The following is a 26,936-nucleotide window of genomic DNA, read 5'->3' as shown; positions in this document are numbered from 1 at the left end:
CTTTTCGTGATTTTTATTAACGACCTGGATGTGGGTGTAGAAGGGTGAACTGGCAAGTTTGCAGAAGACATAGAATTTGGTACTGTAGTGGATAGTGCAGAGGATTTCCGGCGATTGCAGAGAGACATTGATAGGATGCAGAACTTGATTGAGAATTGGTAGATGGAGTTCAACACGGTTCAACAAGTCTGAGATTGTCCATTTTGGAAGGAGAAACTCCAAGGCACAGTACAAAGTAAATGGCAGGATACTTGGTAGTGTGGAGAAGCAGAGGGATCTGGGGGTACATGTCCAGAGATTCTTGAAAGTTTCTTCACAGTAGATCGGGTAGTTACGAATTCCAGTGGAGTGTTTGCTTTCATAAGTCGGGGGATAGAGTTTAAGAGTCGCGGGTTATTCCAGTTCTGGTCGCTTCCCTATAGGGAGTATGTGGAAGCATTGGAAAGCGTACAGAGGAGATTCGCTAGTATGCTGCCTGGTTTAGAGAGCACGCATCATGATCAGAGATTAATGGAGCTAGTGTTTTACTCTCTGGAGAGATGGAGGATGAGAGGAGACATGATAGAGGTGTACAAGATAATAAGAGGAATAGACAGAGTGGACAGCCAGGGCCTCTTCCCCAGGGCACCACTGCTCAATACAAGAGGTCATAGCTTTAAGGTAAGAATGGGATGTTCAAGGGGGATATTAGAGGAAGGTGTTTTTACTCAGAGAGTGGTTGGTGCGTGGAATGCACTGCCTGAGACAGTGGTGGACACACATAAACTAGTTAAATTTAAGAGACTACTAGACAACTATATGGAGGAATTTACGTTCGGGGTTCATATGGGAGGCAGGGCATAACGGTCGACACAACATTGTGGGCCGAAGGGCCTGCAATGCGCGGTGTTGTTTTCTGCTCTATGTTCTATACCGTCCGATCACACACTCTCGGGGTCAGACACATGGTCAAGCCCCTTACACACCGTTGGTGTTATTTCGGCTGATTTCCACCGGATACCGATCTCTCGGTTCTCAGTTTCTCTACGTCTCTGTGCACAGAGGCCGGTCGTGTGGTTTCAAACCATTTCCTCCCAGTGTCCCAGTGACTGCAAACTCACCACCTGTCCACAGCACTCTTTCCACTCCCCCTCCCTCTTCTGTTCTACCTCTGGTCTCACACACACTTATTATCTTTGAGACAGACACACAGTTGGAGACTACAGGAACCCTGAAAAGCAGGTGATTGGTGAGAGGGGAGAGATGGAGTGCAGAGGGAGTTTTGCGCTGTTCCTCAATCCGTCTGTGAGGCGGCAGATTAACTCTGTGTCTGGCCCCGGCAGCGTGTGATCAAACGGTGTAGAGGGAGATTCACTCTGTGTCTCACCCCGGGAGTGTGTGACGGGACTGAGTGGAGGGAGCTTCACTCTGTGTCGGACGCCGGGAGTGTGTGACGGGACGGTGTGGAGGGAGTTTTACTCAGGTTCTGACAAGGCAGTTGTCTGATGGAACGGTGTGAAGGGAGTTTTACTCTGAGCCTGACCCCGGGATGGGACGGTGCGAAGGGAGATTCATTCTGTGTCTTACGTCAGGATTGTGTGATGAGACGGAGTGGAAACAACTTTATTCTGTGTCTGGCGCAGTTAGTATGCGCTGGGACTGTGTTTTGGGATCTTGACACTGTGTCTGATCCCGGTTATGTGTTTTGGGAGAATGTGTTAGGAACTTCTCTGTATGTCTGCCATCAGGTCTATTTGAAAAGGACAGAGTATGAGGAGCTTCACTCTGACTCCAACCCTCCGAGAGTGTGTGATCGGGCAGTTTGGCGGGATCTTACTTTTGCCCTGATGCCTGGAATGCGTGATTGGCATGTGTGAAAGGATTACCATTCTGTGTCTGATTACCCGCAGATGTAATTGACGCTGTGAAGTCACATTCACAGTTTACTGGTACTATTTTTCAGAACAGACGATGGGTGAAGCAACCTTGTTCTAACTCTGTTGAAAAGCGTCTTGAAATAAATTTAAAAGAGGAACAGAGATGTGTGAGATGTCCACACCAGAGTGAAGCTCCCTCCAGTCCATCCCGTTTCGTAGCCCGGGGGTCAGGCACATAGAGAATCCCCATCCACACCGACCTATCACATTTTCCCGGGATCAGGCACAGATTGATTCTCCCTCCACACCGTCCCATCACACACTCCCGGGGATCAGACAAAGAGTGTATCTCCATCCGCACCGTCCCAACACAGACTCCCGGGGTCAGACACAGAGTGAATCTCCCTCCACACCGTCCCATCACACCCTCCCGGGGTCAGACACAGAGTGAATCTCACTCCGCACCGACCGATCACACACTCCCGGGGTCAGAGACAGAGTGACGCTCCTTCCACACCGTCCCTTCACACACACCCGGGGTCAGACACAGAGTGAATCTCCCTCCACACCGTCCAATCACACACTCCCGGGGTCAGACACAGAGTGAATCTCCCTCCACACCGTCCCATCACACACTCCCGGGGTCAGCCACAGAGTGAATCTCCCTCCACACCGTCCCATCACACACTTCCGGGGTCAGACACAGAGTGAATCTCCCTCCACACCGTCCCATCACACACTCCCGGGGTCAGCCACAGAGTGAATCTCCCCCCACACCGTCCCATCACACACTCCCGGGGTCAGACACAGAGTGAATCTCCCTCCACACCGTCCCATCACACACTCCCGGGGTCAGCCATAGAGTGAATCTCCCTCCACACCATCCCATTACAGATTCCCGGGGTCAGCCACATGTTGAATCTCCCTCCACACCGACCCATCACACACTCCCGGGGTCAGACACAGAGTGAATCTCCCTCCACACCGTCCCATCACACACTCCCGGGGTCAGCCACAGAGGGAATCTCCCTCCACACCGTCCCATCACAGATTCCCGGGGTCAGCCACAGAGTGAATCTCCCTCCACACCGTCCCATCACACACTCCCGGGGTCAGACACAGAGTGAATCTCCCTCCACACCGTCCCATCATACAATCCCAGGGTCAGACACTGAGTGCATCTCCCTCCAACCCGTCCCATCACACACTCCTGGGGTCAGACACAGAGTGAATGTCCGTCCACGCCCTCCATCACACACTCCCGGGTTCAGATATAGAATGAATCTCCCTCCACAACGTCCCACGACATACTCCCTTGGTCAGAAACAGAGTGATGCTCCCTGTAACCCTCCCCAGCAAGTAATCCCGGATTTTGGCATATAGTGAAGCTCCCTCCTCATCATCCCATCACACACTTCCGGGATCAGACACAGAGTGAATCTCCCTCCACACCGTCCCATCACACACTCCCGGGGTCAGACACAGAGTGAATCTCCCTCCGCACCGTCCCATCACACACTCCCGGGGTCAGACACAGAGTGAATCTCCCTCCGCACCGTCCCATCACACACTCCCGGGGTCAGACACAGAGTGAATCACCATCCTCACCGTCCCATCACACACTCCCGGGGTCAGACACAGAGTGAATCTCCCTCCACACCGTCCCATCACACACTCCCGGGGTCAGACACAGAGTGAATCTCCCTCCGCACCGTCCCATCACACACTCCCGGGGTCAGACACAGAGTGAATCTCCCTCCACACCGTCAAATCACACACTCCCGGGGTCAGACACAGAGTGAATCTCCCTCCACACCGTCCCATCACGCAATCCCGGGATCAGACACAGAGTGAATCTCCCTCCACACCGTCCCATCACACACGATCCCAGGGTCAGACACAGAGTGAATCTCCCCCCACACCGACCCATCACACACTCCCGGGGTCAGACACAGAGTGAATCTCCATTCACACCGTCCCATCACACACTCCCGGGGTCAGACACAGAGTGAATCTCCCTCCGCACCGTCCCATCACACACTCCCGGGGTCAGACACAGAGTGAATCTCCATCCACACGGTCCGATCACACACACTCCCGGGTTCAGACACAGAGTGAATCTCCCTCCACACCGTCCCATCACACACTCCCGGGGTCAGCCACATGTTGAATCTCCCTCCACACCGTCCCATCACACACTCCCGGGGTCAGACACATGTTGAATCTCCCTCCACACCGTCCCATCACACACTCCCGGGGTCAGACACATGGTGAATCTCCTTACACACCGTCCCATCACACACTCCCGGGGTCAGCCACATGTTGAATCTCCCTCCACACCGTTCCCTCACACTCTCTCTGGGTCAGACTCATGGTAAATCTCCTTGCACACCTTTGGTGTTATTTCTTCCCATTTGCACTGGATATCGATCTCTCGGTTATCAGCTTCTCTACGTCTCTGCGAGCAAAGGCCAGTCGTGTGGTTTATTACCTCGCCCTCCCAGTGACTGCAAACTGACCGCCCCTCCACAGTCTCTCTCTCCGCTCCATCCTTCCACAGCTCTACCTCTGTTCTCACACACACTTATTATCTCTGAGACAGACACACTGTCGGAGACTACAGGAATGATGAAGTGCTGGTGAGAGGTGAGAGGGAAGAGAGGGAGTGAACAGGGAGATTCTGTCCCTTACTGAATCCGTGAGAGAGTTAGCGGACTGTGAGGCGGCAGATTTTGTTTGTGTCTGACCGCGGGCCTGAGGGATGGGACGGTGTGGTGTGGAGCTTCACTCTGTGTCTGACCCCGGGAATGTGGGTTGGGACGGTGTGGAGGGAGATTCACTCTGTGTCTCTCCCCGGGAGTGTGGGATGGGACGGTGTGGAGGGAGATTCACTCGGTGTCTGACCCCGGGGGTGTGTGATGGGACGTTGTGGAGGGACATTTTCTCTGTGTCTGACCCCGGGAGTGTGTGCTGGGACGTTGTGGAGGGAGATTCACTCTCTGTCTGACCCCGGGAGTGTGTGATGGGACGGTGTGGAGGGAGATTCACTCAGTGTCTGACCCCGGGAGTGTGTGATGGGACGGTGTGGAGGGTGATTCACTCGGTGTCTGACCCCGGGATTGTGTGATGGGACGGTGTGGAGAGAGATTCACTCTGTGTCTCACTCCGGGAGTGTGGAATGGGACCCAGTGTTGTGGAGCTTCACTATTCGTCTGACCGAGGGACTGTGCGATGGGTCGGAGTGGACGGACAGTCGCTCTGTTTCTGACTGCGGGATATAGTGGTGGGGCAGTGCGTAGGGGAGCTTCATCCGTTGCTGACCCCGCATGTGTGTGATGGTAAGACGTGGAGGGAGCTTCACTCTGTGTGTGACCGCGGGAGTGTGTGATGGGACGGTGTGGAGGGAGATTCACTCGGTGTCTGACCCCGGGATTGTGTGATGGGACGGTGTGGAGAGAGATTCACTCTGTGTCTCACTCCGGGAGTGTGGAATGGGACCCAGTGTTGTGGAGCTTCACTATTCGTCTGACCGAGGGACTGTGCGATGGGTCGGAGTGGACGGACCGTCGCTCTGTTTCTGACTGCGGGATATAGTGGTGGGGCAGTGCGTAGGGGAGCTTCATCCGTTGCTGACCCCGCATGTGTGTGATGGTAAGGTGTGGAGGGAGCTTCACTCTGTGTCTGACCCCGGGAGTGTGTGATGGTAAGGTGTGGAGGGAGCTTCACTCTGCGTGTGACCCCGGGAGTGTGTGATGGGACGGTGTGGAGGGAGATTCACTCGTTTGTCTGACCCCGGGAGTGTGTGATGGTAAGGTGTGGAGGGAGCTTCACTCTGTGTCTGACCCCGGGAGTGTGTGATGGGACGGTGTGGATGGAGATTCACTCTGTGTCTGACCCCGGGAGCGTGTGATGGGACGGTGTGGAGGGAGCTTCACTCTGTGTCTGACCCGGGGAGTGTGTGATGGTAAGGTGTGGAGGGAGCTTCACTCTGTGTCTGACTCCGGGAGTGTATGACGGGTCTGTGTCTATGAAGCTTCTGTCTTTGTCTGAACCCTGCACTGTGTGAGGGGATGATGTGGAGGGAGCATCACACCGAGTCTGACCACGGGAGAGTGTGATGGGACAGTGTGTACGAAGCTTCTCTCTATTTCTGATCCCGGGGATGGTGTGTTGGGACTGTGCAGAGAGAGCTACACTCCGAGCTCAACCCGGGGGTTGTGTGATGGGATGGTGTGGAGGGAGCTACACTCTCTGTCTGACCTCTTGAGTCTGAGATCGGACGTTGAGGAAGCAAGTTTACTCTTTGCCTAATGCTGTTTGTAGGTGCTGGGACTGTGCTTTGCGATCTTGACTCCATGTCTGATCCCAGCAATGTGTTTTAGGAGAGTGTTTCGGGAAGTTCTCTTTATGTATGTGAACAGGACGATTTGATGGGAGAGTGCAGAAGGAGCTTCACTCTGTCTCTAAACTCTGTCTCTGTGATCGGGCGGTTCGGGGGGATCTTCTCTTTGCAGCTGACGCCGGGAATGTGTGATGGCCCATTGTGAAAGGATCCCCATTCTGTGTTTGACTACCGGCGGATGTAAATTCACTGTAAATGATTCTCTTTTCCAGAAAAGACGATTGGACGAGACATCACTGTTCTAACTCTGTTTCCAAGCGTCTTGAAATACATTCAAAAGAGGAAGAGGTATGTGTGAGCCACACAGAAGATACTTACACACCAGAGTGAAGCTCCCTCCACACATTCCCATCAAACACTCCCTGGGTCAGACACAGAGTGAATCTCCCTCCACACCGCCCTACCACACACTCCCGGGGTCAGACACACAGTAAATCATCCTCCACACCGTCCCATCACACACTTCCGCTGTCAGACACAGAGTGAATCTCCCTCCACACCGTCCCATTACACACCACCGGGTCAGACACAAAGTGAATCTCCCTCCACACTGTCCCATCACAAACTCCCGGGGCCAGGCACAGAATTAAGCTCCCTCTAAGGCGTCCCATCACACACTCCCGGGGTCAGGCACAGAGTGAAGCTCCCTCTAAGGCATCCCATTACACACACTGGGGCCAGACAAGCATTGGACCTCACTCCTTGCTCTCTCATCACATATTCCCGAGGTCAAACACAAGGTGAAGATCCTTCCACACCGTTTCATCACACACTCCCGTGGTCAGACACGTGGTGAATCTCCCACCACGCCGTCCCATTACACACTCCCTGTATCAGTCACAGAGTTTAACTGCTTCTTTTGCCTCATAGAAAATGGTAAAAACACAGATAGGGCGGAGAACATTTTACCTGTGGAAGGACAAATTATGAGGCTATAAATTTAGAACATGCCTGTGTAAATTGGGATGATGTTTCTGCAGGGAAATGTAGTATGGACACGTGGTCGATGTTGATGGATCTCTCGCAGGATGTTATGGATTAATTTGTCCCGCTAAGATACAGAATGGTAGGGTGAAGGAACCATGGATAACAAGTGAGGTGGAAAATCCAGTCAGGTGGAAGAAGGCAGCATACATGAGGTTTTGGAAGCAAGGATCAGAAGGGGCTATTGACGAAAAAGGGTAGCAATAAAGGAGCTTGAGAAGGGGCTGAGGAGACCAAGAAGGGGACATGAGAAGGCCATGGCGAGTAGGGTAAAGGAAAACCCCAAGGCATTTTTCAATTATGTTAGGAACAAAAAGTTAAGAGGAGTGAAGATAGGACCGATTCGAGACAAAGATGGGAAGATGTGCCTGGAGGTTGTGGAATAGAGCGAGGTCCTCAATAATTAATTGTCTTCGGTATTCACTGATGTGAGAGAACTTTTTTCGGTGAGGATTATCCATCCAGAGACAGAGAAGCAGTTTCAGCGACAGGTTACTATCGATGCAATGCTCCTCAGACAGGCTGAAGAGGTCAATACTCCCCAATGCCATTAGGCTTTACAATTCTACCGCCAGGACTTAAGAACTTTTTAAAAGCTATTATTAATGCTTTTTGAGATAGTGATTTAGATGCATATCATATTTTCTTACTGAGTTAAGTATTGTATGTAATTAGTTTTGCTACAACAAGTGTATGGGACATTGGAAAAAAGTTGAATTTCCCCATGGGGATGAATAAAGTATCTATCTATCTATCTATCTATCTATCTATCTATCTATCTATCTATCTATCTATCTATCTATCTATCTATCTATCTATCTATCTATCTATCTATCTATCTATCTATCTATCTATCTATATGAGTGAGGTTGATGTTCTGGAGCACGTTGATATTAAGGGAGAGGTTGCGTTGGAGTTGTTAAAATAATTTAGTGTTGATAATTCCCCGGAGCCTGAAGGAATATTGCCCAGGCTGCTCCACGAGGCGAAGAAAAGATTCCTGAGCCTCTGGCTAGGATATTTATGTCCTCGTTTTCCACGGGAATGGTACCGCAGGATTGCAGGTAGGCGCATGTTGTCCCCTTCTTCAAATACGTTAGCAGGGATAGTCCGGGTACTTACAGACCAGTGAGCCTTACGTCTGTGGTGGGAAAGCTGTGTGTAAAGATTCTTACAGATAGGATATATGGCTATTTAGAGAATCAAGTTCTGATCTGGGACAGTCAGCATAGCTTTGTGAAGGGCAGGTCGTGTCTAACAAGTCTGATAGCGTTCTTTAAGGAGGTGACCAGGCATATAGATGAGGGCAGCGCAGTGGATTTAAAATCTAGATGAATTTTAGTAAGGCATTTTACAAGGTTCTGCACGATAGGTTAATTCTGAAAGTCAGAAGGCATGGGGTCAAGGGAGGTTTGTCAAGGCAGTTTCTGAATTGGCTTGGCTGCAGAAAGCAGTGTGTTGTGGATCATGTGCACGTTCAGATTGGGAGGCTGTGACGAGTAGAGTCCCGTAGGATCGGTACTGGGACCTCTACATTGCGCGATTTTACTAACGACCTGATGTTGGGGTAGAAGGGCTGGTTGGCAAGTTTGTAGACGACACAAAGGTTGGTGGTGTTGCGGCCAGTGGATCTCCCTACACACCGCCCACTACACACGCCCGGGGTCAGAGACAGAATGAATCTCCCTCAACACCGTCCCATCACACACTCCCGGGGTCAGACACAGAGTGAATCCCCCTCCACACCGTCCCATCACAAACTGCCTTGTGTCAGACACATGGTGAAGCTCCCTCCACACTGTCCCATCAGAAACGCCCGGAGTCCCATCACACAGTCCCAATGTTAGACGCATATTGATGTTCTCTCCACACCGTCCCAGCACACACTCCTGTGGTCAGTCACATGGTGAATCTCCCTCCACACCTTCTCATCAGACACGCCCGGTGTCAGACACAGAGCCAATCTCCCTTCACCCAGAGCAATCACACATTACCGGGCTGAGACACAGAGGGATTCTTCCGCCACAGTGTCCTATCACACTGTACAGGCGTGGGACACTTGGCTAAATTCCTTCCGCACCGTCGAATCAGACAGTCCCGTGGTTAGACTCAGACTGAAGCTCCCTCCACACCATCCCATCACACACCCCCGTGGTCAGACTCAGAGTGAAGCTCCCACCACACCGTCCCTTCACACACTCCCGGGGTCAGACACAGAGTGAATCTCACTCCACAACGTCCCATCACACACTCCCGGGGTCAGACACAGAGTGAATCTCACTCCACACCGTCGCATCACACACACCCGGGGTCAGACTCAGAGTGAATCTCCCTCCAAAGCGTAGATAATTCCCCGGGACCTGAAGGAATAGTCCCCAAGCTGCCCCAGGAGACGATGGAAAACATTCCGGAGCCTCTGGCTACGATCTTTATGTCCTCGTTGTCCACGGGAATGGTACCGCAGGAGTGCTGGGAGGCGAATGTTGTCCCCTTCTTCAAATAGGTTTATAGGCATAGTCCAGGTGATTATAGACCAGTGAGCCTTACGTCTGTGGTGGGAAAGCGTTTGGAAAATCTTCTTAGAGATTGGATCTATGTGCATTTGACAATCATGGTCTGATCAGGGACAGTCAGCATAGCCTTGTGAAGGGCACGCCGTGCCTAACAAGCCTGATAGAGTTCTCTGAGGAGGTGACCAGGCATATAACTAAGGGTAGTGCAGTGGATATGATCAATATGTAGTTTAGTAAGGCAGTTAACAAGGTTCCACACGGTGGGCTTATTCAGAAAGTCAGAAGGCATGGGATCCAGGGAAGTTAGTCCAGGTGGATTCAGAATTGGCTTGGCTGCAGAAAGAGGAGGGTTCTGGTACAGGGAGTACATTCGAATTGGAAGTTTGTGACTAGTCGTATCTCACAAGGATCGGTTCGGGGGTCTCTGCTTTTCGTGATTTTTATTAACGACCTGGATGTGGGTGTAGAAGGGTGAACTGGCAAGTTTGCAGAAGACATAGAATTTGGTACTGTAGTGGATAGTGCAGAGGATTTCCGACGATTGCAGAGAGACATTGATAGGATGCAGAACTTGATTGAGAATTGTTAGATGGAGTTCAACACGGTTCAACAAGTCTGAGATTGTCCATTTTGGAAGGAGAAACTCCAAGGCACAGTACAAAGTAAATGGCAGGATACTTGGTAGTGTGGAGAAGCAGAGGGATCTGGGGGTACATGTCCAGAGATTCATGAAAGTTTCTTCACAGTAGATCGGGTAGTTACGAATTCCAGTGTAGTGTTTGCTTTCATAAGTCGGGGGATAGAGTTTAAGAGTCGCGGGTTATTCCAGTTCTGGTCGCTTCCCTATAGGGAGTATGTGGAAGCATTGGAAAGGGAACAGAGGAGATTCGCTAGTATGCTGCCTGGTTTAGAGAGTAGGCATTATGATCAGAGATTAAGGGAGCTAGGGCTTTACTCTCTGGAGAGATGGAGGATGAGAGGAAACATGATAGATGTGTACAAGATATTAAGAGGAATAGACAGAGTGGACAGCCAGCGCCTCTTCCCCAGGGCACCACTGCTCAGTACAAGAGGTCATAGCTTTAAGGTAAGAATGGGATGTTCAAGGGGGATATTAGAGGAAGGTGTTTTTACTCAGTGAGTGGTTGGTGCGTGGAATGCACTACCCGAGACAGTGGTGGACACACATCCACTAGTTAACTTTAAGAGACTACTAGACAGCTATGTGGAGGAATTTACGTTCGGGGTTCATATGGGAGGTAGGGCATAACGGTCGACACAACATTGTGGGCCGAAGGGCCTGCAATGTGCGGTGTTGTTTTCTGTTCTATGTTCTATATCGTACCATCACACACTCTCGGGGTCAGACACATGGTCAAGCCCCTTACACACCGTTGGTGTTATTTCGGCTGATTTCCACCGGATACCGATCTCTCGGTTCTCAGTTTCTCTACGGCTCTGTGCATAAAGACCGGTCGTGTGGTTTCAAACCATTTCCTCCCAGTGTACCAGTGACTGCAAACTCACCACCTGTCCACAGCACTCTTTCCACTCCCCCTCCCTCCTCTATTCTATCTCTGGTCTCACACACACTTATTATCTTTGAGACAGACACACAGTTGGAGACTACAGGAACCATGAAAAGCAGGTGATTGGTGAGAGGGGAGAGGTGGAGTGCTGAGGGAGTTTTGCTCTGTTCCTCAATCCGTCTGTGAGGCGGCAGATTAACTCGGTGTCTGACCCCGGCAGGGTGTGATCAAACGGTGTAGAGGGAGGTTCACACTGTGTCTGACCCCGTGAGTGTGTGACGGGACTGAGTGGAGGGAGCTTCACTCAGGTTCTGACACCGCCGTTGTGTGATAGAATAGTGTGAAGGGAGTTTTACTCTGTGCCTGACCCCGGGATGGGACGGTGCGGCGGTAGATTCATTCTGTGTCTTATGTCAGGTTTGTGTGATGAGACGGTGTGGAAACAACTTTATTCTGTGTCTGGTGCAGTTAGTATGCGCTGGGACTGTGTTTTGGGATCTTGACTCTGTGTCTGATCCCGGGTATGTGTTTTGGGAGAATGTGTTAGGAACTTCTCTGTATGTCTGCCAACAGGACTATTTGAAAAGGGCAGTGCATGAGGAGCTTCACTCTGACTCCAACCCTCCGAGAGTGTCTGATCGGGCAGTTTGTTCGGGATCTTACTTTTGACCTGATGCCTAGAATGCGTGATTAGCATGTGTGAAAGGATTACCATTCTGTGTCTGATTACCCGCAGATGTAATTGACGCTGTGAAGTCAAATTCACAGTTGACTGGTACTATTTTTCAGAACAGACAATGGGCGAAGCAACATTGTTCTAACTCTGTTGAAAAGCGTCTTGAAATAAATTTAAAAGAGGAAAGGAGATGTGTGAGATATCCACACCAGAGTGAAGCTCCCTCCAGTCCATCCCATTTCGTAGCCCGGGGGTCAGGCACATAGAGAATCCCCCTCCACACCGACCTATCACATTTTCCCGGGATCAGGCACAGATTGATTCTCCCTCCACACCGTCCCATCACACACTCCCGGGGTCAGACACAGAGTGAATCTCCCTCCGCACCGTCCCAACACACACTCCCGGTGTCAGACACAGAGTGAATCTCCCTCCACACCGTCCCAACACACACTCCCGGTGTCAGACACAGAGTGAATCTCCCTCCACACCGTCCCATCACACACTCCCGGGGTCAGACACAGAGTGAATCTCTCTCCGCACCGTCCCATCATACTTCCTGGACAAAGGCACTGAGTAAAGCGCCCTCCACACCGTTGGTATTATTTCTGATCACTTCCACGGATATCGATCTGTCGGTTGTCTTCTTCTCTACCTTTCTGTTTGTACAGGCCAGTCATGTACAAACACGAGAAAAGTGTTTTGCGTGAGTGTTTCAGGAATTTCTCTTTAAGACTGTCCACAGGACTATTTGATGGGACAGTGCAGTGGGAGCTTCACTCTGTCTCTGAACCGCTGAGTCTGCGTGATCAGACGGTTCGGAGGGATTTTCTCTTTGAAGTAGCGCTATGAATGTGTGATGGGCAGGTGCGAAAGGATCCCCATTCTGTGTATGACTATGGCGGATGCAATGGACGGTGTGGAGAGAAATTCACTGTTCATTGCTCATGTTTTCCAGAATAGACAATGGGATGGAGCAGCATTGTTCCAACTCTGTCAGAAAGCGTCAGGAAATAAACTCAAAAGAGGAAAAGGTATGTGTGATATATCCACACAAGCGTGAAGATCCCTCCAGTCCATCCCATCACATACTTTAGGGGTCAGACAGACAGAGTAGGTCCCTGCAGACCGCCCCATCAAACACTCACGGGTTAGTCACACTGACAATCTCCCACCACACCGTCCCATCATGCACTCCCGGGATCAGACACAGAGTGAATCTCCCTCCACACTGTCCCATCACACACTCCCGGGGTCAGACACAGAGTGAATCTCCCTCCACACCGTCCCATCACACACTCCCGAGGTCAGACATAGAGTGAATCTCCCTCCACACCGTCCCATCACACACTCCCGGGGTCAGACACAGAGTGAATCTCCCTCCACACCGTCCCATCATGCACTCCCGGGGTCGGACACAGAGTGAATCTCCCTTCACACCTTCCTATCACAGACTCCCGGGGTCAGACGCAGAGTGAATCTCCCTCCACACCGTCCCATCACACACTCCCAGGGTCAGACACAGAGTGAATCTCCCTCCACACCGTCCCATCATGCATTCCCGGGGTCAGACACAGCGTGAATCTTCCTTCACACCGTCCCATCATGCACTCCCGGGGTCAGACACAGCGTGAAACTTCCTCGACAAAAACCACTCACGTATTCCCAGGGACAGCCACAGAGTGAAACACCCTGCAAGACGTCCCATCACACATCCCGGTGTCAGACACAAGATGTCCCTTGACAAGATCACTCACGAGAAACCATTCCAGAAAGTCATGAAACATAGGATCAGTGGAAACATGGCTGTTTGGATTTTTTAAAAATTGCTTAAAGGAAGAAACTAGAGGGTAGATATTGAAGGAAAGTATTCTGCCTGGAGTTCCATGACTAGTGGAGTGCCGCAGGGATCTTTCCTTGGACCCCAGCTAATTTTGATTATTATAAAAGACCTGGATGTAGAGGTGGAGGGATGGGTGAGTAAATTTGCGGATGACATGAAGGTTGGAGGAGTTGTGGATGGAGCTGCAGGTTGTCGAAAGTTACAAGAGGATATAGACATCTGCAGACTTGGGCAGAAAAATAACAGATGGATTTCAATCCAGACAAGTGTGTGGTGATGCTCTTTGGAAGGACAAACCAGAAGACAGAGTACAGGATTAATGGTCAGTTAATTAAGAATGTGGATGAACAAAGGCACCTTCGGGTTAAAATCCGTACTTCCCTCAAGGTCGCTACACAGGTTGATAGGGTAGTTAAGAAGTACTAAACCCACACTACGCCATAACCCTCCATTTTTCTTTTATCCATGTGTCAGTCCAAGAGGCTCTTAAATACCATAGTGTTTCAGCCTCCACCAACATCCCTGGCAATTTATTCCAGGCACTCACAACTCTTTGTGTAAAAAACATACCCCTGATGTCTCCCCTAAACTTCCCTACCTTAATTTTGTACATATCCCCTGTTGTGTTTGCTGTTAGTTCCTTGGGAAACAGGTACTGATTATCCACCCTATCTATGCCTCTCATAATCTTGTAGACCTCTATCAAGTCCCCTCTTATTCTTCAACGCTTCAAATAGAAAAGTCCCAGCTTTGCTAACATTGCTTCATATGACCTGTTCTCCAATCCAAGCAACATCCTGATATATCTACTGTACACCCTCTCCATAGCTTCCACATCCTTCCTATGGGATGCTAGGCTTCATTAATAGGGGGATTGAGTTCAAGCGTAGAGAGGTCATGTTGCAACTCTACAACACTCTGGTGAGACCGCACTTAGAGTATTGTGTTCAATTCTGGTCACCTCATTATAGGTTTAGTAATTTTTTTAAGGATTATTCTATATTTTAAGGATTAAGGTATATCATGGAGGGCTGAAGGTCCTTTACAGCGCTGTAGTTTTCTATGTACCTCCCTCCACATTGCCCCATTACACACTCCCTGTTGCAGATAAAGGGTGTAGCTCCCTGCACACCATCCCTTCACACACTCCCGGGGTCAGACACAGGGTGTAGCTGCCTGCACACCGTCCTATCACACACTCCCGGGGACACACACGTGTTGAATCTCTCTCCACACCGTAGTAATCACACATTCCCGGGATAAGAGACAGAGAAAATCTCCCTCCACACGGTCCCATCACACACTCCCGGGATCAGACACAGATTGATTCACTCTCCGAACTGTCCTCTCCCACATTCCCGGAATTAGACACAGAATGAATCTCCCCCAACACCTTCCCATCGCAGACTCCCGGGATCAGACACAGAATGAATCTCCCTCTGCACCGTCACAGCACACACGCAAGGGGTCAGACACATGGTGAAACTGTCTCCACACCGTACAATTAGATACAGCCGGGTTAGACACAGAGTGAAGCTCCCTCCAGACCGTCCCATCACACACTCCAGGTGTCTGTCATACTGAGAATCTCTCTACACACGGTCCCATGAAACACTCCCAGGGTCGGAGACAGAGTGATTCTCCATTCCCACCGTCCCATCACACACTCCCGGGATCAGACACAGGGAGAAACTCCCTCCGTACCGTTCAATCACACCTCCCGCGATCAGAAAAATGTTGAAGCTCCACCCTTACCGTCTCATCACACTTGCTAAGGTTGGACAAATACTGAAGTTCTTACCCACACAGTCATCCTGGGGTCAGACACAGGGTGAATCTCCCTCCACACCAGCCCATCGCATACCCCCATGGTCAGGCATAGAGTGAAGCTCCCTCTAAAGCGTCCCATTACACACTCCCGGGGCCAGACAGGCATTGGACCTCACTCCTTACACACTCATTACATAATCCCGGGGTCAAACACATGGTGAAGATCCTTCCTTCATGTTTCATCACACACTCCCTGAGTCAGACACAGTGAATCTCCCTCCACACCGTCCCATCACACACTCCCGTAGTCAGACACATGGTGAATCTCCCTCCACGCCGTCCCATTGCACACTGCCGGTTTCAGACAGCGAGTTTAACTGCCTCCATTTGCCTCACTGAAAACGGTAAAAACACAGAGAGGACGCAGAACATTTTAAGTGGCAACGACAGATTGTGAGGCTATAAATTTAGAACATGCGTGTGTGAATTGGGATGATGTTTCTGCTGAGAAATGTAGTATGGACATTTGTTGGATGTTTCGGGATCTTTTGCAGGATGTTAGGGATAAATTTGTTCCTGTGAGGAAGATAAAGAATGGTAGAGTGCAGGCACGATGGTGACAAGTGCGGTGGAGAATCTAGTCATCTGGAAGTAGGCAGAATACATGAGGTTTAGGAAGCAAGGATCAAATGGGTCTATTGAGGAATATTGGGTAGCAGGAAAGGAGCTTAGGAAGGAACCGACGAGAGCACGAAGAGGGCATGAGAAGGCCTTGGCGAGAAGGGTAAAGGAAAACGCCAAGAAATTCATCAATTTTGTGAAGAACTGAAAGATGAGAGGAGTGAAGATAGGACCGATTAGAGACAAAGGCGGGAAGATGTGCCTGGAGGCTGCGAAATAGAGCGAGGTCCTCAATAATTACTTGTATTCTGTATTCACTGATGTGAGAGAACTTTTTTCGGTGAGGATTATATGAGTGAGGTTGATGTTCTGGAGCACGTTTATATTAAGGGAGTGTAGGCGTTGGAGTTGTTAAAATACTTTAATGTTGATAATTCCCCGAGGCCTGAAGGAATATTGCCCAGGCTGCTCCACGAGGCGAAGAAAAGATTCCTGAGCCTCTGGCTAGGATCTTTTTGTCCTCGTTGTCCACGGGAATGGTATCGCAGGATTGCAGGGAGGCTAATGTTGTCCCCTTCTTCAAATAGGTAAGTAGGGATGGGCCGGGTAATTATGGACCAGTGAGCCTTATGTCTGTGGTGAGAAAGCTGTTGGAAAAGCTTCTTAGAGATTGATTCTATGGGCAATTCGACAATCATCGTCTGATCAGGGACAGTCAGCATAGCCTTGTGAAGAGCACGCCGTGTCTTCCAAGCCTGATAGAGTTCTCTGAGGAGGTGACCAGGCATATAACTAAGGGTAGTGCAGTGGATGTGATCTACATGTAGTTTAGTCAGGCAGTTGACAAGCTTCCTCACGGTAGGCTTATTCAGAAAGTCAGAAGGCATAGGATCCAGGGAATTTAGTCCAGGTGGATTCAGAATTGGCTTGCTGCAGAAAGACGTGGGTTCTGGTACAAGGAGTACATTCGGATTGGAGGATTGTGACTAGTCGTGTCCCAGAAGGATCGGTTCGGGGATCTCTACTTTTCGTGATTTTTATTAACGACCTGGATGTGGGTGTAGAAGGGTGAATTGGCAAGTTTTCAGACGACCCAAATTTGGTAGTGTAGTGGATAGTGTAGAGGATTTAGGAAGGTTGCAGAGAGACATTGACAGGATGCAGAAGTGGGTTGAGAATTGGTAGATGGAGTTCAACAAGTTTCAACAACTCTGAAGTTGTGCATTTTGGAAGGATAAACTCCAAGGCAGTGTACAAAGTAAATGGCAGGATACTTGGGAGTGTGGAGAAGCAGAGGGATCTGGGGGTACATGTCCAGAGATTCATGAATGTTGCCTCACAGTAGATAGGGTAAGTAAGAAATCCAGTGGAGTGTTAGCTCTCTCAAGTCGAGGGATAGAGTTTAATAGTTGCGGGTAATGATGCAGTTCTGTAAAACGCTGGTTAGGCTACCCTTGGATTACTGTGTCCAATTCCGGCCGCTTCCCTATAGGGAGTGTGTGGAAAGGACATTTGCCAGTATGCTGGATGTATGCTGGAAAAACATACACTAGTTAAATTTAAGAGACTACTAGACAGCTATATGGAGAAATTTACGTTGGTGGTTTATATGTCAGGCAGGGCATAACGGTCGGCACAACGTTGTTTTTTGTTCTATGTTCTATATCGTACCATCACACACTCTCGGGGTCAGACACATGGTCAAGCCCCTTACACACGGTTGGTGTTATTTCGGCTCATTTTCACCGGATATCGATTTCTCGGTTCTCAGTTTCTCTACGTCTCTGTGCATAGAGGCCGGTCGTGTGGTTTCAAACCATTTCCTCCCAGTGTCCCAGTGACTGCAAACTCACCACCTGTCCACGGCCCTCTCTCCACTCCCCCTCCCTCCTCTGTTCTGCATCTGGTCTCACACACTTATTATCTCTGAACAGACACACTGCTGGAGACTACAGGAATCCTGAAAAACTGGTGATTCGTGAGAGGTGGGAGATGGAGTGAAGAGGGAGTTTCGCTCTGTTTCTCAATCCGTCTGTGAAGCGGCAGATTAACTCTGTGTCTGACCCAGGGAGTGTGCGACGTTACGGTGTGGATGGATCTTTACTCAGGGTCTGACACCGCAATTGTGTGATAGAACGGTGAGAAGGGAGCTTCACTCTGTGCCTGACCCCGGAATTAAACGGTGCGGAGGGAAATTCACGCTGTGTCTTACCCCAGGGTTGTGTGATGAGACTGTGTTGAAACAACTTTACTCAGTGTCTAGCGCAGTTACTATATGCTGGGACTGTGTTTTGGGATCTTGACTCTGTGACTGATCACGGATATGTGTTTTGGGAGAATGTGTTAGGAACTTCTCTGTATATCTGCCAACAGGACTATTTGATAAGGAGAGTGCATGAGGAGATTCACTCTTACTCCAACCCTCCGAGTGTGTGTGATTGGACAGTTTGGAGGGATCTTCACTTTTGACCTGATGGCTGGAATGCGTGATTGGCATGTGTGAGAGTATTCCCATTCTGTGTCTGATTACCCGCGGATGTAATTGACGCTGTGAAGTCACATTCACAGTTTACTTGTACTATTTTTCAGAACAGACGATGAGCGAAGCAACATTGTACTAACTCTGTTTAAAAGCGTCTTGAATTAAATTTAAAAGAGGAACAGAGATGTGTGAGATATCCACACCACAGTGAAGCTCCCTCCAGTCCATCCCATTTCGTAGCCCGGGGGTCAGGCACATAGAGAATCCCCCTTCACACCGTCCAATCACACACTCCGGGGGTCAGACACAGAGGGAAGCGCCCTACACACTGTCCCATCACACACTCCCGGGGTCAGACACAAAGTGAATCTCCCGCCACACCGTCCCATCAGACACTCCCGGTGTCAGACACAGAGTGAATCTCCCTCCACACCGTCTCATCACACACTCCCGGGGTCAGACACAGAGTGAATCTCCCTCCACACCGTCCCATCACACACTCCCGGGGTCAGACACAGAGTGAAGCTCCCTCCACACCGTTGGTATTATTTATGATCACTTCCATGGATATCGATCTGTCCGTTGTCTTCTTCTCTACCTTTCTGTTTGTACAGGCCAGTCATGTACAAACACGACAATGTGTTTTCTGTAGGTGTTTCAGGAATTTCTCTTTAAGACTGTCCACAGGACTATTTGATGGGAGGGTGCAGTCGGAGCTTCACTCTGTCTCAGAACCGCCAGGTCTCTGTGATCGGACGGTTCCGAGGGATCTTCCCTTTGCAAGTAGCGCCATGAATGTGTGATGGGCCGGTGTGAAAGGATCCCCATTCTGTGTATGACTACGGCGGATGTAATGGACGGTGTGGAGAGAGATTCACTGTTCATTGCTCCTGTTTTTCAGAATAGACGATGGGACGCAACAGCATTGTTCCAATTCTGACAGGAAGAGTCATGAAATAAACTTAAAAGAGGGAAAGGTATGTGTGATATATCCACACAAGCGTGAAGATCCCTCCAGTGCATCCCATCACATAATTTGGGGTCAGACAGACAGAGTAGTTCCCTGGATACATCCCCATCAAACACTCCCTGGGTTAGTCACACTGAGCAGCTCCCTCCACACCGTCCGATCATACTCTCCAGGGGTCAGACAAAGAGTGAATCTCCCTTCACACCGTCCCATCACACACTCCCGGGGTCAGACACAGAGTGAATCTCCCTCCACAAAAACCAATCACGTATTCCCAGGGTCAGACACAGAGTGAAATTTCAGAGTGACGTCCCAACACACAATCCCGGTGTCAAACATAAGATGTCCCTTGACAGATTCCCTCACGAGAAACCATTCCAGAAAGTAATGAAACAAAGGATAAGTGGAAACTAGTCTGTTTGGACTTTTTAATAAAAGGCTTAAAGGAAGAAAGCAGAGTGCAGTTGTGGAAGGAAAGTATTCTGCCTGTAGGTCCATGACTAGTGGAGTGCCCCAGGGATCTGTCCTGGGACCCCAGCTAATTGTGATTATTATAAGTAACCTGGATGTAGAGGTGGAGGGATGTGTGAGTAAATTTGCGGATGACATGAAGATTGGAGGAGTTGTGGATGGAGCTGCAGGTTGCCGAAAGTTACAAGAGGATATAGATATCTGCAGATTTAGGCAGAAAAATAACAGATGGAGTTCAATCCAGACAAGTGTGTGGTGATGCACTTTGGAAGGACAAACCAGAAGACTGAGTACAGGATTAATGGTCAGTTAATTAAGAATGTGGATGAACAAAGGCACTTTCGGGTTAAAATCCGTACATCCCTCAAGGTCGCTGCACAGGTTGATAGGGTAGTTAAGAAGTACTAAACCCACACGACGCCATAACCCTCCATTTTTCTTTTATCCATGTGCCTGTCCAAGAGGCTCTTAAATACCCCTAATGTTTCAGCCTCCACCACCATCCCTGGCAAGTGATTCCAGGCACTCACAACTCTTTGTGTAAAAAACTTACCCCTGATATCTCCCCTAAACTTCCCTAACTTAATTTTGTACATATCCCCTGTTGTGTTTGCTGTTGGTTCCTTGGGAAACATGTATTGACTATCAACCCCATCTATGCCTCTCATAGTCTTGTAGACCTCTATCAAGTCCCCTGTAATTCTTCTACGCTCCAAATAGAAAAGTCCCAGCTCTGCTAAGCTTGCTTCATTTGACTTCTTCTCCAATCCAAGCAACATCCTGGTATATCGACTGTACACCCTCTCCATAGATTCCACATCCTTCCTATGGGATACTCGGCTTCATTAATAGGGGGATTGAGTTCAAGCGAAGAGAGGTCATGTTGCAACTCTACAAAACTCTGGTGAGATCGCACTTATAGTATTGTGTTCAATTCTGGTCACTTCATTATAGGTTTAGTAATTTGTTTAAGGATTAGATGGGTCGGCATAACATGGAGGGCTGAAGGTCCTTTACTGTGCTGTAGTTTTCTATGTACCTCCCTCCACATTGTCCCATTACACACTCCCTGTTGCAGATAAAGGGTGTAGCTCCCTGCACACCATCCCATCACACACTCCCGGGGTCAGACACAGGGTGTAGCTCCCATCACACACTCCCGGGGTCACACACATGTTGAATCTCTCTCCACACCGTCTAATCACACACACCCCGGGATAAGAAACAGAGAAAATCTCCCTCCACACGGTCCCATCACACACTCCCGGGATCAGACAGAGATTGATTCTCACCCCGAACTGTCCTATCACACATTCCCGGAATCAGACACAGAATGAATCTCCCTCAACACCTTCCCATCGCAGACTCCCGGTATCAGACATAGAGGGAACCTCCCTCCACACCGTCTCATCACACACTCCCGGGGTCAGACACAGATTGAAGCGCCCTCCACACCGTCCCATCACACACTCCCGGGGTCAGACACAAAGTGAATCTCCCGCCACACCGTCCCATCAGACACTCCCGGTGTCAGACACAGAGTGAATCTGCCTCCACACCGTCCCATGACACACTCCCGGGGTCAGACACAGAGTGAATCTGCCTCCACACCGTCCCATGACACACTCCCGGGGTCAGACACAGAGTGAAGCTCCCTCCACACCGTTGGTATTATTTATGATCACTTCCATGGATATCGATCTGTCCGTTGTCTTCTTCTCTACCTTTCTGTTTGTACAGGCCAGTCATGTACAAACACGACAATGTGTTTTCTGTGGGTGTTTCAGGAATTTCTCTTTAAGACTGTCCACAGGACTATTTGATGGGAGGGTGCAGTCGGAGCTTCACTCTGTCTCAGAACCGCCAGGTCTCTGTGGTCGGACGGTTCCGAGGGATCTTCCCTTTGCAAGTAGCGCCATGAATGTGTGATGGGCCGGTGTGAAAGGATCCCCATTCTGTGTATGACTACGGCGGATGTAATGGACGGTGTGGAGAGAGATTCACTGTTCATTGCTCCTGTTTTCCAGAATAGACGATGGGACGCAACAGCATTGTTCCAATTCTGACAGGAAGAGTCATGAAATAAACTTAAAAGAGGGAAAGGTATGTGTGATATATCCACACAAGCGTGAAGATCCCTCCAGTGCATCCCATCACATAATTTGGGGATCAGACAGACAGAGTAGTTCCCTGGAGACATCCCCATCAAACACTCCCTGGGTTAGTCACACTGAGCAGCTCCCTCCACACCGTCCGATCATACTCTCCAGGGGTCAGACACAGAGTGAATCTCCCTCCACAAAAACCAATCACGTATTCCCAGGGTCAGACACAGAGTGAAATTTCAGAGTGACGTCCCAACACACAATCCCGGTGTCAAACATAAGATGTCCCTTGACAGATTCCCTCACGAGAAACCATTCCAGAAAGTAATGAAACAAAGGATAAGTGGAAACTAGGCTGTTTGGACTTTTTAATAAAAGGCTTAAAGGAAGAAAGCAGAGTGCAGTTGTGGAAGGAAAGTATTCTGCCTGTAGGTCCATGACTAGTGGAGTGCCCCAGGGATCTGTCCTGGGACCCCAGCTAATTGTGATTATTATAAGTAACCTGGATGTAGAGGTGGAGGGATGTGTGAGTAAATTTGCGGATGAAATGAAGATTGGAGGAGTTGTGGATGGAGCTGCAGGTTGTCAAAAGTTACAAGAGGATATAGACATCTTGTCTAGTTATAGACAACAGATGGAGTTCAATCCAGACAAGTGTGTGGTGATGCACTTTGGAAGGACAAACCAGAAGACTGAGTACAGGATTAATGGTCAGTTAATTAAAAATGTGGATGAACAAAGGCACTTTCGGGTTAAAATCCGTACATCCCTCAAGGTCGCTGCACAGGTTGATAGGGTAGTTAAGAAGTACTAAACCCACACTACGCCATAACCCTCCATTTTTCTTTTATCCATGTGCCTGTCCAAGAGGCTCTTAAATACCCCTAATGTTTCAGCCTCCACCACCATCCCTGGCAAGTGATTCCAGGCACTCACAACTCTTTGTGTAAAAAACTTACCCCTGATATCTCCCCTAAACTTCCCTAACTTAATTTTGTACATATCCCCTGTTGTGTTTGCTGTTGGTTCCTTGGGAAACATGTATTGACTATCAACCCCATCTATGCCTCTCATAGTCTTGTAGACCTCTATCAAGTCCCCTGTAATTCTTCTACGCTCCAAATAGAAAAGTCCCAGCTCTGCTAAGCTTGCTTCATTTGACTTCTTCTCCAATCCAAGCAACATCCTGGTATATCGACTGTGCACCCTCTCCATAGCTTCCACATCCTTCCTATGGGATGCTAGGCTTCATTAATAGGGGGATTGAGTTCAAGCGAAGAGAGGCCATGTTGCAACTCTACAAAACTCTGGTGAGATCGCACTTATAGTATTGTGTTCAATTCTGGTCACTTCATTATAGGTTTAGTAATTTGTTTAAGGATTAGATGGGTCGGCATAACATGGAGGGCTGAAGGTCCTTTACTGTGCTGTAGTTTTCTATGTACCTCCCTCCACATTGTCCCATTACACACTCCCTGTTGCAGATAAAGGGTGTAGCTCCCTGCACACCATCCCATCACACACTCCCGGGGTCAGACACAGGGTGTAGCTCCCATCACACACTCCCGGGGTCACACACATGTTGACTCTCTCTCCACACCGTCTAATCACACACACCCCGGGATAAGAAACAGAGAAAATCTCCCTCCACACGGTCCAATCACACACTCCCGGGATCAGACAGAGATTGATTCTCACCCCGAACTGTCCTATCACACATTCCCGGAATCAGACACAGAATGAATCTCCCTCAACACCTTCCCATCGCAGACTCCCGGTATCAGACACAGAGGGAACCTCCCTCCACACCGTCCCATCACACACTCCCGGGGTCAGACACAGATTGAAGCGCCCTCCACACCGTCCCATCACACACTCCCGGGGTCAGACACAGAGTGAATCTCCCGCCACACCGTCCCATCAGACACTCCCGGTGTCAGACACAGAGTGAATCTGCCTCCACACCGTCCCATGACACACTCCCGGGGTCAGACACAGAGTGAAGCTCCCTCCACACCGTTGGTATTATTTATGATCACTTCCATGGATATCGATCTGTCCGTTGTCTTCTTCTCTACCTTTCTGTTTGTACAGGCCAGTCATGTACAAACACGACAATGTGTTTTCTGTGGGTGTTTCAGGAATTTCTCTTTAAGACTGTCCACAGGACTATTTGATGGGAGGGTGCAGTCGGAGCTTCACTCTGTCTCAGAACCGCCAGGTCTCTGTGATCGGACGGTTCCGAGGGATCTTCCCTTTGCAAGTAGCGCCATGAATGTGTGATGGGCCGGTGTGAAAGGATCCCCATTCTGTGTATGACTACGGCGGATGTAATGGACGGTGTGGAGAGAGATTCACTGTTCATTGCTCCTGTTTTCCAGAATAGACGATGGGACGCAGCAGCATTGTTCCCATTCTGACAGGAAGAGTCATGAAATAAACTTAAAAGAGGGAAAGGTATGTGTGATATATCCACACAAGCGTGAAGATCCCTCCAGTGCATCCCATCACATAATTTTGGAGGTCAGACAGACAGAGTAGTTCCCTGCAGACATCCACATCAAACACTCCCTGGGTTAGTCACACTGAGAAGCTCCCTCCACACCGTCCGATCATACTCTCCAGGGGTCAGACAAAGTGTGCAGTTCCCTCCACACCGTCCGATCATGCACACCCGGGGTCAGACACAGAGTGAATCTCCCTTCACACCGTCCCATCACACACTCCCGGGGTCAGACACAGAGTGAATCTCCCTCCACAAAAACCAATCACGTATTCCCAGGGTCAGACACAGAGTGAAATTTCAGAGTGACGTCCCAACACACAATCCCGGTGTCAAACATAAGATGTCCCTTGACAGATTCCCTCACGAGAAACCATTCCAAAAAGTAATGAAACAAAGGATAAGTGGAAACTAGACTGTTTGGACTTTAAAAAAAAAGGCTTAAAGGAAGAAAGCAGAGTGCAGTTGTGGAAGGAAAGTATTCTGCCTGGAGGTCCATGGCTAGTGGAGTGCCGCAGGGATCTGTCCTGGGACCCCAGCTAATTGTTGTTATTATAAGTAACCTGGATGTAGAGGTGGAGGGATGTGTGAGTAAATTTGCGGATGACATGAAGATTGGAGGAGTTGTGGATGGAGCTGCAGGTTGCCGAAAGTTACAAGAGGATATAGATATCTGCAGATTTAGGCAGAAAAATAACAGATGGAGTTCAATCCAGACAATTGTGTGGTGATACACTTTGGAAGGACAAACCAGAAGACTGAGTACAGGATTAATGGTCAGTTAATTAAGAATGTGGATGAACAAAGGCACTTTCGGGTTAAAATCCGTACATCCCTCAAGGTCGCTGCACAGGTTGATAGGGTAGTTAAGAAGTACTAAACCCACACTACGCCATAACCCTCCATTTTTCTTTTATCCATGTGCCTGTCCAAGAGGCTCATAAATACCCCTAATGTTTCAGCCTCCACCACCATCCCTGGCAAGTGATTCCAGGCACTCACAACTCTTTGTGTAAAAAACTTACCCCTGATATCTCCCCTAAACTTCCCTACATTAATTTTGTACATATCCCCTGTTGTGTTTGCTGTTGGTTCCTTGGGAAACATGTATTGACTATCAACCCCATCTATGCCTCTCATAGTCTTGTAGACCTCTATCAATTCCCCTATAATTCTTCTACGCTCCAAATAGAAAAGTCCCAGCTCTGCTAAGCTTGCTTCATATGACTTCTTCTCCAATCCAAGCAACATCCTGGTATATCGACTGTGCACCCTCTCCATAGATTCCACATCCTTCCTATGGGATGCTAGGCTTCATTAATAGGGGGATTGAGTTCAAGCGAAGAGAGGTCATGTTGCAACTCTACAAAACTCTGGTGAGATCGCACTTATAGTATTGTGTTCAATTCTGGTCACTTCATTATAGGTTTAGTAATTTGTTTAAGGATTAGATGGGTCGGCATAACATGGAGGGCTGAAGGTCCTTTACTGTGCTGTAGTTTTCTATGTACCTCCCTCCACATTGTCCCATTACACACTCCCTGTTGCTGATAAAGGGTGTAGCTCCCTGCACACCATCCCATCACACACTCCCGGGGTCAGACACAGGGTGTAGCTCCCTGCACACCGTCCTATCACACACTCCCGGGGTCAGACATATGTTGAATCTCTCTCCACACCGTCTAATCACACACTCCCGGGATAAGAGAAAGGGAAAATCTCCCTCCACACGGTCCCATCACACACCTCCGGTGTCAGACACAGAGTGATTCTCTCTCCGAACTGTCCTATCACACATTCCCGGAATCAGACACAGAATGAATCTCCCTCAATACCTTCCCATCACAGACTCCCGGTATCAGACACAGAATGAATCTCCCTCTGCACCGTCACAGCACACACGCAAGGGGTCAGACACATGGTGAAACTCCCTCCACACCGTACAATTAGATACAACTGGGTTAGACACAGAGTGATGCTCCCTCCACACCGTCCCATCACACACTCCCGGTGTCTGTCTTACTGAGAAACACTCTACACACTGTCCAATCAAACACTACCAGGGTCGGAGACAGAGTGATTCTCCATTCCCACAGTCCCATCACACTCTCCCGGGGTCTGACACAGGGAGAAACCCCCTCCATACCGTTCATTCACACCTCCCGGGATCAGAAACATGTTGAAGCTCCACCCTTATCGTCTCATCACACT

Source organism: Hemitrygon akajei, unplaced genomic scaffold (assembly GCF_048418815.1).
Source record: "Hemitrygon akajei unplaced genomic scaffold, sHemAka1.3 Scf000042, whole genome shotgun sequence".
Taxonomy (NCBI): domain Eukaryota; kingdom Metazoa; phylum Chordata; class Chondrichthyes; order Myliobatiformes; family Dasyatidae; genus Hemitrygon; species Hemitrygon akajei.
Note: the sequence above shows the minus strand (reverse complement) of the source record.